This window comes from Cryptomeria japonica, chromosome 2 (assembly GCF_030272615.1).
Source record: "Cryptomeria japonica chromosome 2, Sugi_1.0, whole genome shotgun sequence".
Lineage (NCBI taxonomy): Eukaryota > Viridiplantae > Streptophyta > Pinopsida > Cupressales > Cupressaceae > Cryptomeria > Cryptomeria japonica.
Window position 1 is genome coordinate 20,257,941 of NC_081406.1, and position 15,393 is coordinate 20,273,333.

Consider the following 15,393-nt stretch of genomic DNA (forward strand, 5'->3'; position numbering starts at 1 on the left):
CAGAAACCATGACACGTTGTCCGACTGCCTTTTTAAGGCATGAGACATGAAAGACATTGTGAATCTGACTTCCCTCGGGAAGCTCCAGCTCGTAGGAAACTTCACCCACCCTCCGAATCACTCTGTAGGGTCCATAAAAGCGCAGTCGCAACTTCTCGGCACCACTTTTCTTCAGGGACGATTGTCTGTACGGCTGTAGCTGGAGGTAAACTAAATCTCATACCTCAAAGCTCCGCTCCACCCTATGTCGGTCAGCATACATCTTCTGTTGGTTCTGAGCCCTTTGCAGGTTGTCCTTGAGAGACCTTAGGATATCCAAACTTTCCTGCAACCAATCCTTGGCTCTTGGTGCATGACTGTCGCCTATTGTTAGATCCATAAAGACGACGACTCATACCCATAAAGTGCCTTGAAAGGCGACATATCTATCAACATGTGATGGGTAGTGTTGTAACAGTGTTCTAAGTGTAACCAACTGACCCACGCCTTTTGTTGTGTTACAACGTAGTTCCTGAGGTAACCCTCCAGCCATTTGTTCACAATCTCTGTCTGACCATCCATCTGTGGGTGGCAGCTCGTGCTTGGTGTCAACTCTGTTACTGCCAACCGAAATAACTCTATCTAGAAGGTGTTGAGGAAACGGCTATCCCTGTCGCTAACTATGTTCTGCGGAAGACCATGCAAGCGGAACACCTCTTGGAAAAACAACTCGGCCACTTGTGCTGCTTAGCATCCTGTGGGAATGGCAAAGAAATGGGCATATTTAGTCAAACGGTCCACCACGACATAAATGTAGTCTCTCCCTTGCACTTTCAGAAACCCAGTGATGAAATTGTCATGTCCCCTCTTTAGCTCTGTCTAGCAGAGACATGTGAGTTAGCCTATTATGGAGTCTTGTAGGTTGGCAATGGTGGATAGAGACTTAGTCAGGATATTTAGTGTTTGGATTTGGTGTTTCTGGCAGTGGTAGACCAGTTTGGAGCAGTTCCTTGATTTTAGGAGGCAATTCCTACATTTTAGGAGGCAGTTCTTGCTTTTTAGGAGGTTGTGACAGCGTTTAGGGTTGGGGTTCCATGAGACCATTCCTTGGTTTCAGTTTCAGGAGATTTGGGTGTGTTTCCTAGTTTCTAGGAGCATCCCTAGATTTTAGGGATGAGACTGCCAGTTGATCCATGATTTCCGACATTAGTCACAGACAGGTGACAGGTTCCGTTTCAGACTTTTGGAGTCATTTGAGCCTTCTGCAGCTATTTGGGTTATATTTTTAATATATTTAAATATTTCCTAAGTTAGCGTTTAATTAATTAAATAAGGCTATGTTTATAGCCATTTTGGAGTAATAAGGGGTTTTTGGCTTCATCTGGATGCATATGCCCATGTGTTATAGCTTGTTGGAAAGGTCTTGAACTTTTCTAAATGTTTCCCATTTGTCAGGGACCCTTTTGATGAGCGAAATTCTTTTATATTAAAAAAGTGGCGTTTTCTCTATACTTGGCGACTAAAAATGAGAAATAAGACTTTGTAAGCCTAAGCGCACTTTTCATACACTTTTAGGGTTCGAGCTAGAAGGAAGGAGTTATAAGGAGATGGTAACCTAATTATCAAGTATCTTTTACACATTTCATCTTTGATTTGGAGAATTTGCTCTGGAGAGTGATTCAGCATCTGGGACGAAAACCCCAATGTCTTGCCTGTCTGGGACGTAGCCCCCAGCACAATGGTTATTTGGTTCTTGCATTCAGTTTTCAGTGCCTTAGAGTTGGTACGACATATTTTCTGGAGGATTCAGTGAACAGAGTTAGGGTTCAGCGTGGAGATTGGGGTTTCCAGCTTGGCATCACCTAACAGCCGTACGGCTGTACTTTGCAGCCATTTCTCTTCCCACGTGGAGCTATGTAAGAGCTTTGGATGTTTGCCACAGCTTCCTTCTTGATTTCAGTATTCACTCTTCATTCAGGTTGGACTCATTGCTTATTGTAATCTTCCTGGAATTGTTTGGAATCACTATCTGGACAATTATTTGATTTAAATAAATCAGAAATCTGCTTGGTACGATTCTGATTTGGCTGTGTATGAACATTTATTTCCAGTACTCTTTTCATGTACTTGTTCTTCAATTATTACTTGCTGAAAAACTATCAAAAACACAAAAATAAACAAACCTTCTGCAACTTCTGTCTATTCTCTAAAACCATCAAAGGAAACATAGGAAAATATAGTTTATTAATTTAAAAACTACAACAGATCAGCAAGGGGATCCATCAAGGATCTTTCAGAAATCCATCGAAATGCTCCCCCATTTTTGTTTAGGTATTGGCAAGGGCTGAAGTAACCTTGCAAGCAGGGTATGCTCGGATTTATTCTGTTGGCAAGTGGAACACTCCTATACGTAGTTTAGGACATCATATTTCAGTCCCTTCCAGGAGAACCTCTCTCAAACCTGCCTGTATGTCTTGAGGTACCTTGGGTGACCTGCGAGAGGCGAATCATGAATCTCCCTCAGAATCTTCTCCTTCATCTTTGATTTAGGTACCAAATAGAGTCTATCCTTGTAGATGATGTTGTCAACCACCTTGTACCTGTCATCCTGTATTTGTCTATCCATCACCTTGCACGCAAAAGAATTCTTGGAGTACTCTACCAACAGATGTGCCTTCCAATTTGGCGAGATTTGTGACAACGAGCATATAGCCGGTCTTCTTGACAGGGCGTCGGCGACCACATTATTCTTACCCTTCACGTACTCAATATCAAAATCATATGCTTGGAGTTTGCTCACCCATTTTTGTTGCCGCTCGTTCAAGTCCTTCTGTTCCAAGAAATATCTCCGATTGTTGTGATCTGTCCGCACAACAAATTTTGCTCCAACGAGGTGTTGTGCTCGCATAGACACCCGATTTTCCTCAAACAGGGACCCCCATTTTTTGGTCTAAGTCTGCCCGATAGGGGAGGAGAAATCCTCGAATTTCGTGCATGGTCAAATCTCAAAATCGCGCTATTAAGCCTTCAAAGGCCACAAGGAGTCTAATTCGCCTAAATCTCCCAAGCTTGCTGTGCAGGCCGAAAACTCTGAAGTTGCGCAATTCGCCTTCAAGGGGCCAAAGCTTAGGAAAGAGAAATTCGCCGACTTCAAGTTAAAATCCCACGTAGAATCCAAATCCAGCCTAAAAGGTTAAAACGTGAGACAACACTAGTGAATTGACCTCTAAGGCCAAAACGCAAAAACGTTGAAGTCACGAAGTCTACCTACATGGCCATAATGCAAGCAAAATCGCGAAATCGGCTAGTGAGCCCAAAGAAAAAAAAAGGTGAATCTCACAAATTGGCCTTAGGGGCCGAAATGTGAGACAAAGCTGTCGAAGTCGACCTCCAAGTCGAAAATCTCTAAGGCCCCCGAAAATCGCGATTCACCTTCATATGTTGAAGTTGGAAAATCTCACATTTCGGTCTAGAGACCCGACATTTAGAAAGGGCATTCAAACATTGAGATCGTGCAAATCTCTTTAGAGGCCCGAACTTCATCCACGGGGTCGAACACCAAAACCAAGTCGCACATTTCTGGTCAATGGGCCGAAAAATGATAAAAGCACATATTCATTTCAAAGCTAAACCGCTTGAAAATGAAAAATGGTGTTCAAAATTGCGCAAAATAGGCTTTATAGCCAAAAATAAGTGTAAAATTGCGAAATCGACATTTAGGCCGAAAATTCCAAAGCTCACAAAGTAAACCAGTCTCCCAAAATTGGCTAGTAGGGTTTAGATTGCGCCAGAATGGCTCATTGAGCCGAAAATTACAAAAGCTTCAAAATCACGCATCATTCCAATTCGTGCAAATAAGTCCTAAGGCCAAAAAGGTAAAAAAACCTCCAAATCGCCCAAAAAGGCTTCATGGGCCGAAAATGGAAAGGAAACCAAAGCAGTGAAATTCACCTCTAATAAGCCGAAGATTGCAGAAAGGAGAAAATTGCGATTTTAACCCTTTAGAGCCAAAAATAGGAAATAAGAAATCGTGCAAAGCATGCCAAATAACCCGAAATTAAAGGAAGTCGACATTTTAACTCATTTTGAGAAAAGTCGCCCAAGGCCAAGATATCATGATTCAGTCAAAATACTCGAAAATGGCTCAAAGATTAATCTCACAAAAGGGGTTTATAACCCGATAAAGCTAATGCAAAGTTCGATTCAAATTGCGTAAAATGCCAAAGATAGCCGAAATCATCTGAGGATTTAAAATCTTGCAAATCTCTTCATTGGGCCGAAAACTACGCAAGTTCACCAAATCACCCAAGGAGTTGAAAATGGTAGAAGACCCTCAAACCGGCCTCTAAGCCGAAAATATAAACCCCTCCAACATCGTGCCTCTCATTTCGGCATGGTTGGAGTGACCTTGAGGTGTTCTCGCCTTTGAAAGAAGGTTTGAGGTGATGAAATGGTGAAAATCAACCTAGAATGGAAATTTCGCTCCTGACCCTTCCAAAGGGTCCAGAGTGAAATTCTCCATAAACCTCATTTTCTTCCTTGTTTAGACTAAAAGCCTTGTTCCTTGGACATAGTAGGGGTAAATGGACATGTTCTTGCCTTAGGAAGAGAATGAAAGCATTGAAAGTGAGGATTTTGTCCAAGATTGGGAATTTCGCTCCTGACCCTTCCAAAGGGTCCAGAGCGAAATTCTCCATAAACCTCATTTTCTTCCTTGTTTAGACTAAAAGTCTTGTTCCTTGGACATAGAAGGGGTAAATGGACATGTTCTTGCCTTAGGAAGAGAATGAAAGCATTGAAAAGTGAGGATTGTGTCCAAGATTGGGAATTTCGCTCCTGACCCTTCCAAAGGGTCCAGAGTGAAATTCTCCATAAACCTCATTTTCTTCCTTGTTTAGACCAACATCTTAGTTCTTTGGGCATATGTGGAAGTGGATTGACATGTTTTTGCCTTAGGAAGTGATTAGAAGTGAAGGAGTGAAGGATTTTGTCCTAAATCATGAATTTCGCTCCTGACCCTTCCAAAGGGTCTAGAGCAAAATTCTTGAAAACACCTATTTTCCCCTTGGAGAAGGTCAAATCCTTGGTTTTTATGGCGTGGATGGGAGTGGAGTGATGTGTCCTTGCCTTTTGAGGTGGATTGGAGTTTAAAAAAAATGAAGAAATGAGCTCAAAATGTGAATTTCGCTCCTGACCCTTTCAAAGGGTCCAGAGTGAAATTCTCATTCTCTCCTTTTCCTCTCAATTTTGTGTCAAGCCAAGTGTGGATTAGGGTGAATTAAGATTGAAGATGTCCTTAAGCATGCCTTTGAATGGCTTGTGACCACCAAAAATGAAGGTTTTTGAGCTAAAACTTGAATTTCGCTCCTGACCCTTCCAAAGGGTCTAGAGCGAAATCCTAAATAGGTCCTATCCCTGGCCATGATTTTTAGCGAAATTCTCCTTCCAAGCCATTTTGAGGTCAAACAAGTGTTGTCTTCGTGAGAGGGGGATCCAAAGTTGAGAGTCAAAGGAAAGCAAGGTATGAAGAATGAATCTAGGTGAAGGAAAACAAGCAAATCAAGAATTTCGCTCCTGACCCTTCCAAAGGGTCCATAGCGAAATTCCCCAAATCACCTAATTTGCCCATGATTGAGATTAAGAGATGGATTCCCAGGCCTTGGTGGAGAGAAGACTAGTGTATGCTTGCCTTGGAAGGCATTTTGGAGTAGAGAAATGATAGAATTTGGCGTAGAATGTGAATTTCGCTCCTGACCCTTCCAAAGGGTCGAGAGCGAAATCCTTAAAACCTCTATTTTGCTCCCAATTTTGCATCAAACCTAGTGTTGATTGAGATTAAAAACATCCTTAGGCATGCATTTGATCAAGTTGTGGTCACAAAATGTGAAGATTTTGTCCTAAAATGCAAATTTTGCTATTGACCCTTCCAAAGGGTCAAGAGCGAAATTCCTTATAGGTCCTGTCCTTGGCCAAGGTCCAAAGCGAAATCCTCTTTTTGGTCTTTTGGGAGGTCAAATCAATGATGCCTTCAGGAGAAAGCGATTCAAAGGTCAAGAGAAGTTCAAGGCAAGGAGATGATGAAATTTGAGCTAAAATGCAAATTTCGCTCCTGACCCTTCCAAAGTGTCCAGAGCGAAATTCCTTATAGGTCCTATCCTTGGGGAGGATCTTGAGCGAATTTCATTCTAATGCCTTTTTGTTGATGATTTAAGGTAGAAAATGCTATGTGAGATAAATATATCATGTGTACTTATCATCTTTTGGTTTGTTTTGCAGATGGAGAAGGATCAAGCCAGGACAAGGACGATCTTTTCCAAGCCCATCATCATCAAGGACATTCCAAATGCATAAAGGAGGACTCAAGGTGTTTTGAAGCATTGGAAGTCTTCAAGTGTTCGAGGAGTTGCGAGCTAGCCTCAAGACCTCATTCTGCCACATGAAGAAACCACATGATGATAGAGAAGAATGACACTTCAAGGTGAGGTATGCTACCAGAGAAAGAACACTTGACAATGAGGAAGCCTCATCAAGCATATGGGAGTCAAGGAGGTACATCATTCATCGCGTCAAAAGACAAAAAAGAGATCAACCAAGACACAAACGTCAGACAAGGTGGCATCCCAGTTATGTTTCCTCCAGTTGGATTGGTCCACCTCAGCATGTCCAGATTCAATGTACCTGACTCATCAGGGATGACACAAACTTTGGTGTACCTACCCCTGCTTCCTATTGGTCCTCACTCTTGGAATGTAATTTTCTCATTGGCTAAGGAAGTTTGTTATAACAAACCCTAATTATGGTTTCTATCCTTTAATTCTAGCCATTGATTCTAAGTCAATCAGAGCCGTCAATTTGTAAAGGGCTCTCTATATAAAGCCTTGGCTCCTCATTTGTAAGGGTTAATAGTCAGAGATTAGTTAATAGTCAGGAGTTAGCAAAAGAGAGATAGTCAATAATTAGTAGCTCAATAGTAGATAGCATTTTAGAGTAGAGTAGAAAGAGAAGGCAAAGATTGTTGTCAAGACATTGTTGCAAAAGACACGTAAACTTCATTGAAGGAATGGTGAATTCTATGTGTCGATTCTACAATTTGCATGGTCTCTATACTTCTCAAATTTAATTTCATGTTATTAGATGAATGGAAGAAATTTGTATGATCAATGGTGAAATTTGTATATCCATACTACTAGCGGTTTGTTGATTGCAAACTTGCCTTGCGTAGTGTTGACGTGTATTTTGTACACAATCATACACAGAATAAAATACCCAAGGGTACCTTATCCTCTCTTGAATAAAGCCTTTGATTGCTGAAGATGTCGCAAAAAAGGATCAATCAGGGTGACTCCAATGTTCTTTTATGTAGGGTCTCTACGTGTGGATAAGCACCAGTGGTTGTTGTGAATACTGTTTCATCAAGGGGCCTTACGTCCTCCAAGCTTTAGGAACAAGATTTCTCTAAACTAACAAGTCCTCAAAAAGATCAAAAGGTAGGGTTTGCAAGGGATAAATTCTAATCTAATCCTAAGAATGACCTAATGTAGGCTAGACTTGGCAAGATTCTACCAATTTCAATATTGCCATGAAATAACAACCTAACTGAAATTGATGCGATCTTCTAAGGTAACAAATGATTTTTCAATTCATCAAGGATCATGGACACTACCACAAAGGCACATATCCAAAGCTCAATGACGATTGAAGGTTTAAGTAATTCAAGTCTCTCCAGTTGACCACACAAGGCGTTCCTACAATCAGTAAGAAGCTAGTAGTTTGGAACGTGAATCTCACCAAAATCAAGCCCAACACTTAGTCTTTCGAACTTAAATACTACTTCGACTGAGAATGATTCAAGAAAGTAAACAACCATGAAGATAGCCACAAGAATTGCAATAAAACACCATAACTTCAATATTTTATTGATCTCAAAGCCAAAATAGACAACAATTGCTTGAAATTCTTTCTTCAAAACTCAATCTTGCTACAAAATAACTTTCTTCTCTCCAAAAGCTCTAAACTTCTAACTATTTCTTATTGCTCACTATTTCTAATTATCAAAATGAAAATGAATGAGGGTATATATAGCATCCTCAATTACAATGAACGGCCCAGATCAAAAGAAGATCAACGGCTGAGATTCTGACACCTAAACCCTAATTAGGGTTTTATTACAAAAGTTCCCTTTTTATTGAACAATATTAAATGCATAGCCAAATATTTAATTTGGCACAAAAATCTAGGAAACATAGACCAATGATAATTAAGGTGCCATGTCATCTATAACAACCTCTCTTCTAGAACCTTATTCCCTTTCCAATGCTCCTTTTTAGCATATGCAATGAATCTGGACACGATTCCCTCAATCTCAGCAATAGGAATCTCGGGAAGATTCCTCATTCGTTCCTCCAAGTGAATAATCTGATCAAAGGCCTTGAGAAGAGCTGCGTCCCATTCAGGTTCGAGTTCCTTGATTTTCTCAATCAGGAGCATAGTAGCAAACATTTGATCTCTTTGCTCGTCTGTAATAACATTTTCATCTTTGCAAAAGATGACCTTGACCCTTTCTTCCAACTCTTGAAGATCCACATCTGTCTCAACTTCGATCCTTCTGCCAAGAATAGTACATAAAACCCCAAACACCTTGTCCTGGATTGGATGGATGACCTCCTCAACTTGATTGCATTTGGTGCTGGTGTCCTCGAAAAGTACTTCCTTCATCTGGAGTAAAGTAGACCACTGGAGTAAATTATGAGCTCCTCCATCCATTATCTTTTCTTGTGCTAAGATCTTCCTTGGTGTTTGCCTGATTACTTGCAGAACAGGAATGATAACATCTCTAGTGTGGGCAAAGGCGGCTACTGTTATCATTAGGTTGTGGATGATCTCAAGGACCTGGATAGCCCGATGAATAGTCTGCATCATTCTTGTTGCAAACTCAATGACAAATGTATTGGATTTGTCAATCCAAGAGCTCATAAGCTGGACCAAGCTCTTAACTTTCTCTGCCTCACCAACTGATTCAAGGGGAAGTGCTTGCATAGGAGATACTGCTGGATCCTGACGTCCCAAAGGCTGACTGAGGTGGCTAAAGTAGCCTCTCCAAGCACCGACCTCTCTCTCAAGTTTTCTATTCTTTTCCATTTCTTCCTTAAGTTTATCTTTAAGTGCTTCAAATGAATCAGTTGCCTCATCCATTGCCTGCTCGGTGGTGAGTGGACCAAGCTCTACGGTTTCTACATCATATTCTTCTGCAAGGATTTCACCCTCGTACTTGTCCACTGCCGATGTAGCTATCTGCAACTTCCTGGACCCTGTCTCATCTCTGATCATCTTGGACATTTTGGTGGCCTTCTTCTTTTCGGTTACTCCCTGAGAATTTCCAACAAGGCTATCTAAATCAATCACATTATCTTCGTCTTCGATCACAATCACCCTTGTTAGTCTCTCCTTCAACCAATCTGGAATGGCGGACCTTGTCTCTCTAATTTGTATTTCTTTAGGTAGTGGCTCTTCTTTCCGGAGAGGAGATGTCGCTTCATCATCATTCTTGTCTTCATGTAGCTCATTGACTTGGGGAGATTGACTTGATGAACATTGAGATGCCTGTCCTTCTTCATGTTTATCATTCTGAACCATTGATTCCATAGATTCCTCCACTTCAAGTGTCCTCTTCTCTTGTACTTGACTTGTCCCTTTTTCATGTTGGGAAGATGTGCTAGATGAGTGACCTCGATGGGCCTCTTGCTTCTTCTTGGAAGGTTCCCTTTTCTCAGGTCTTTCTTTCCTCTTCGTGCTTCTAGGATGAGGATTGCCTTCACTTACGCATCTAGGGTGAGGATTGTCTTCACTTGTACTCTTAGGATGAGGATTGCCTTCGCTTGTGCTTGCTCCTCCTTCCCCTGGCCTTTCCTCCAAAGTAAAAGTCATTGATATGTTCTGTTCTCTCAACTTTTGATGTTGTATATCCACCCATTTGCAAGTACAGGACAAAACTGGGGCCATCAAAGCTTTTAAGTCCACAACCTCAGGTTCATTCCAATCTATCTTTACTGCCTTGTCCTCTCTATCATAGGATGACTGGAGGTGTTTGCCACTGTCCTGAGCTTGATCGGCCACTCTGTAAACTTTGCATTTCCTGACGAAATCCAAAGGCAATCTGGAATGCATCTTTCTTTTCACTTCTAAATCATCTGAGAGATTCATCCAAAAGTCCTCTACCTGACATTCATGCTTGTATTTTCTACCAACTGTCTCTTCTATATACCTATAAGGATCAAAATTCTCCCTCAATGAAAATAATGAAAATGAATATAAGGCCAACTCTCCTTCTGCATCATCTAAGGCTGGAGCATTAGGACATACCTCAACTGAATTTCCAAGTATGATAGGTACAGGAATTCCATTTCCATGCCTATGTCTGAATGCCTTCGCATAAGCTGCCAACTGCCTAGTCACCTCAAGTAATACTATCCTGTCTGTCGGATATCTTGGCAACATATATGGAGGTGAAGGACACCCATGAACTCTAATATATGTAAACTTCTGGAATTGGATAAACCAAGCACCATACCTCTTTACAAGCTCTTGTGCATCTTGAGTTATTCGATTGTGAATCCCGCCTTGCAGTGTCTTGGTGATGTTCATTGTGAAGGTATCATTGACTAACTTTTAGTTACTTCCTGGTGGATGATGCAAATGAACATAAGAGTCACAAACTCTGACTTCTCTAGGTCCTCTTCCAATCGCTCCTCCGTGAGGTAGTCCTGCATATTCAAAACTCCTGATCAAGGCATATATGATGTATGAGCTCATGTGGAAGGATTTAGTAGCTTTCAGTCTTCTCAACTGCACGTCCAAGCAATGGCTAATGATTCTAGCCCAATGAATTGTTCCTTTTCCTTGAACTATCACTTGGATGAAGAAGAACATCGACTTCTCAAAATAGAAGGCTTGAGAAGCCCCTGTAACTCGATTGAGTAAAGTTATCAAATCTCTATACTCTTCCTGGAAGTCGATCCTATGTGGTGTGTTGGGAATCTTGCTCAGGCGAGGACGACTTTTGAGTAACCAATTCTTGTTGATGATGCTCAAGCAAGTGTCTGGATCATCTTCGTACATGGATCTAGCTCCTTCCAAGCTTTTGTAAATCATATCTTTATGTTCTGGTAGATGGAGAGCTTCACTGATAGCCTCCTCTGAAAGATAAGCCAAAGTGTTTCCGTCCTTGGATACGATCGATCTTGACTGTGGGTCATAATGGCGGGCACACTCGATCATCAGCTCATGGCACTGGACTGTTGGAGGGAAGCCGACCACCTTGATAATGCCACTTTCAATTATTCTCCTTGCGACAGGTGATGGCTTTCCAATATAAGGGACCTCTCGAAACTTCTTCACACTGAAGTTTCCCAAGTTGGTATCTCCAATGTTGCTCCATTTTGACACGATCTTGGTCTCCATTTCTTCATTCCTTTGATCTTCCTTCATGAGGGCTGGACGACTAGTGGATGCTCCTGTCTTCGGGGTCGCCATCTTGACACCTACACAACATTTCATAATGAGCAATAGACCTTGGAATGTAGAAATATAGACTGGATTTAAGTTTTAAATTTAGGAAACTTCATGATAAGTCTTTGAATTATCATTTCCTAAATATGTCTATGCAATTGGAAATTCAAAATTTCAAAAATTGAACAAGGAAGATCTTGCCATACCTCTCTTTGAGAACTAGCTCTAAAAAACGATGCAAAAATTAAGAAATTCGCTAGGCAAAATGAAGATCGAAGTCTTCTAGCAAATGCGCCTCCTTCATCAACTTCACCACCCTTTGGGTCTTCAACGCCTTGAGAAAAACTCGCTCCACCTCTAACCTCCAACAAAGTTCGCACTCCTTCTTGGATTAAAATTCGCACTTCTTCTTGGATCAAAATTCGCACCTCTATTGCTTCGCCAAATCGCATTTAAATAAATGATTGAATGATGGATTGAAATGCATCAAAATACCTTCCTTATATAGGCGCTTACTATTGCAATTGCCCATAGGCCGACTTGGAAAATAGGCAAAAATTAAATAAAAATTAAGTAAAAGAGGATGCCGACTTTTACAAAAATATTAAAATAATATCCCAAGCGCTCTCTTTTTATTTAATTTAATAATAATTAATTTAAATGCCTTTGCTATTTAAAACTTCGATTTTTTCAAAAGGCCTAAATTAATTATTAAATGCCCATGCGAACTTATTAAATGCCAACTTAATTAAATATTTCACGTTTTTAGCGAATTTGGCATTTTAATGTAATTTGGAAAATATTGGCGCCTAAGCATGGGAAGAATAAGGGACATCTATCAACATCGCTCTGGTCCCTGGGAGAGGGACAAGAGCGCCCATGCATTTTGGCCTTGTATTTCTCGCTTTTCACATTCAGAGTCTTATCTTGGACGTCCAAAATGGCCTTTTTGCTTGGAATCTTGAATTTGATTTATTCCATCTTTGGAAGGAGTGTATCTTAAAACATTTTCGCCCTAGTCCCTTGGTGAGGGACAGGAGCGATCCTACCTTTTGCCCTTGGTCCTTGTCTTTTCCAATCGCCAATTCATGTTGCAGGGCAATCAATGATCTTCCTTGTTTGTTCTATGCATGCCTAACTCGCTTCTCCAAGACAAAATGAGCTCTTCCAAGGATATTCGCCCTGGTCCTTCAGTGAAGGACAGGAGCGATTTTTTGCTTTTGAGCTTAAAATTGTTGATTTTGAGGTTAATTCCTTGTTCATTATCTTCCTAAAGACGTTTCTCACTTTGCATAATCTCGCCTTGACGTGGTTTTGGAAAGGAATGATTGATTCTATAGAAATCGCCCTGGTCCTTGAGTGAAGGACAGGAGCGATCTTTAGTCCATGGCACAAATCCTTAATCATATCAATATCTAATTATCTTCAAGGCGTAAAACATTGTTCCTTAATCCATCTTGAGTCTTGCAAACGAAAGTAGCACTCCAAAATGTTAGGCAATCAGGCAAATTTGAAAATTTCGCTCTGGTCCCTTGGTGAGGGACAGGAGCGCCTTAACCAATTTCATCAAGTTTTGTGGGTTTTTGCAACTTCGTTCTTCTTTGAAACATTCCAAATATCATCGCCATCATGTGCATTGGCCTGGATTCGACCAAATTTGGAAGGGAAGACTTGATAATGTATTTTTCACCCTGGTCCCTGGGTGAGGGACAGGAGCGCCTTGGCCATTATAGGCTCCACTTGTGTTTTGCAATCTTTCAAAATTATCTTCAATGGAGCGATTATGCCTCCCTTTACTTATCTCAAACGTAAAACTTGCTTTTCCTTTGCCAAAAACTTGTCTCTTGAGAAAATCGCTCTGGTCCCTGGGTGAGGGACAGGAGCTTCCTTTAAAAATCGCCTTGGTCCCTGAGAGAGGGACAGGAGCGCCTTAGCCAATTTGGATCGATTTTCTCCATTGTGGTCCATTCAAGTTATATTCAATGAGCAAAACATACTTTCCTTGTCCTTCTCAAATCGCGAAATCATTTAAATCTTGCAAGGATAAGGCAAACTTGGAATTCAAGCTCGGGTCCTTCAGTGAGGGACAGGAGCGATTTTGTCATCTTAGCATATTTCCTTGCCTGTCGATTACTCAAATTATATTCAATGGACAAGACATGCCCTCCTTGATCTCTTCCAATCATAAAATTGTCTTGATCCTGCAAGAACAGTGCAACTTTGAAAAACAAGCTCTGGTCCTTCAGTGAGGGACAGGAGCGATTTTGGTCCTTAAGGTCAAATCTTTATAATTTTCATCTCAAATTTCCTTTGCTGGGGAAAATACCATCATTTTGCAAGCTATGAACAAAAGTCCAAATCCAAAAATGTCCAAGAAGGTGTGCTTTGAAGAAAATCGCTCTGGTCCCTGGGTGGGGGACAGGAGCGATTTGTCCTTTAGACAACGATTTCAACCTTTCACTACTTTTTGACTAAGTCTGGATATTCAATTACGTTCACTTCATCTTTCATTGCGTCCTTGATGCTTCAGTTTGATCAAATGAGGCCCAAAATGATCTAAGTGAGCCATTTCGCCCTGGTCCTTCAGTGAAGGACAGGAGTGATTTGGTCTTGAATTTTAAAAACTTGTCATTTTGAGTCTTCAAAATCTTCAAAATCTTCAATTTACGTCCAATCATATCCCTTGGCGACCCTGCATAAAACAGTTAAAACAAATCAATAACCAAGATGCACAAAATATCACTTTCGCCCTGGTCCCTGAGAGAGGGACAGGAGCGATTTTGCCCTTATAAGCCAAAATACCAAAAATTTAGGTCTTCAAATCACTTCATCACGCAGGGCTAAGTCATCTTCAAGTCCAAGAATCGGTTACCTTGCTTCCAAAATTTGGTTAGAGTTTGCCCAGACAAAATGTATAATTCCATCATTAAAATGCTAACCCTTAGACCTAACTTGAATTTGCCCTTAAAATCTTAACTGGACCCATCCTGAGACATACTCAACTTCCTGACAGACTCATCCTATTTCAAAATTGCAATCTCTGTGAGGATGCTTAATAATCTTTCAAAAATAGACTGGACTTCGGCTTGAAAATATCAAAAGGAAACTCCTAAGGCCTAACCCTAGTCCAGACGACTCACTCACTTACTCAAAACCCTAAAAGCAGAGAGAAGAACAAGCAAAACAAAAGCAAAAGATGGGGTCCCCATTTTAATGGGGCGATGTGTGAAATGGTCACAACATGTAGTCAACTGGAATCATTCAACTTAAGCTTAACTTCAATTATCGCTTCTTCAGTGATATGCATCAACTTGACGGTGTCTATGCTTGTAGCGGTGATCTGAACATCATAAAGCTATCCTTAGAAGATCGCACTAACCTTGTGGAGATGATCATAGCATGTCAAAGCAAGACTTACTTAGAGTTTCATCAAAGGTCATCCATTGCTCCTACATTCTTAGCGTTAGAATTAGATTCCTCTCCGACCCTTATCCTTTTTTCCCTTTTTTAAAAATCAAGGATCAGTAAAGACCCACGTTCCAGTGATATCCAAAGTAAATCAGACGCTCAGGTATTCGAATGTAATTCCCCTTGTGATTCCAGCAAAATCACATCATACTGCAAAAGCTTATCCACACGTAGAGACCCTACATATCAGAACCTTGGAGTTTCTCCGATTGATCTTTCGGCGAGATCTTCAGCAGTCGGGGAAACTTTGTTCAAGTGAGGATAAGATACCTTGGTATTTTATTCTGTGTTCGCATGTGCATGAAAAACACATCAACACAACCAAGGACAAATACCCCTTCACAAATTGGCTATCGATGACTAATTTACAAATTATACTTGATAATTAGTCAAAGTTTAAGTAATTTGACAAAGTGGACCAGCTAAGGGTTCAAAAATAAA

General features: G+C 40.8%; 1 protein-coding gene across 1 annotated transcript in view; it reads left to right on the plus strand.

The window, feature by feature from the left end:
* Window positions 1–15,393, plus strand: part of LOC131035405 (serine/threonine-protein kinase VIK) — a 322,138-nt gene that overhangs the window by 8,414 nt on the left and 298,331 nt on the right. The window lies entirely within an intron of this gene.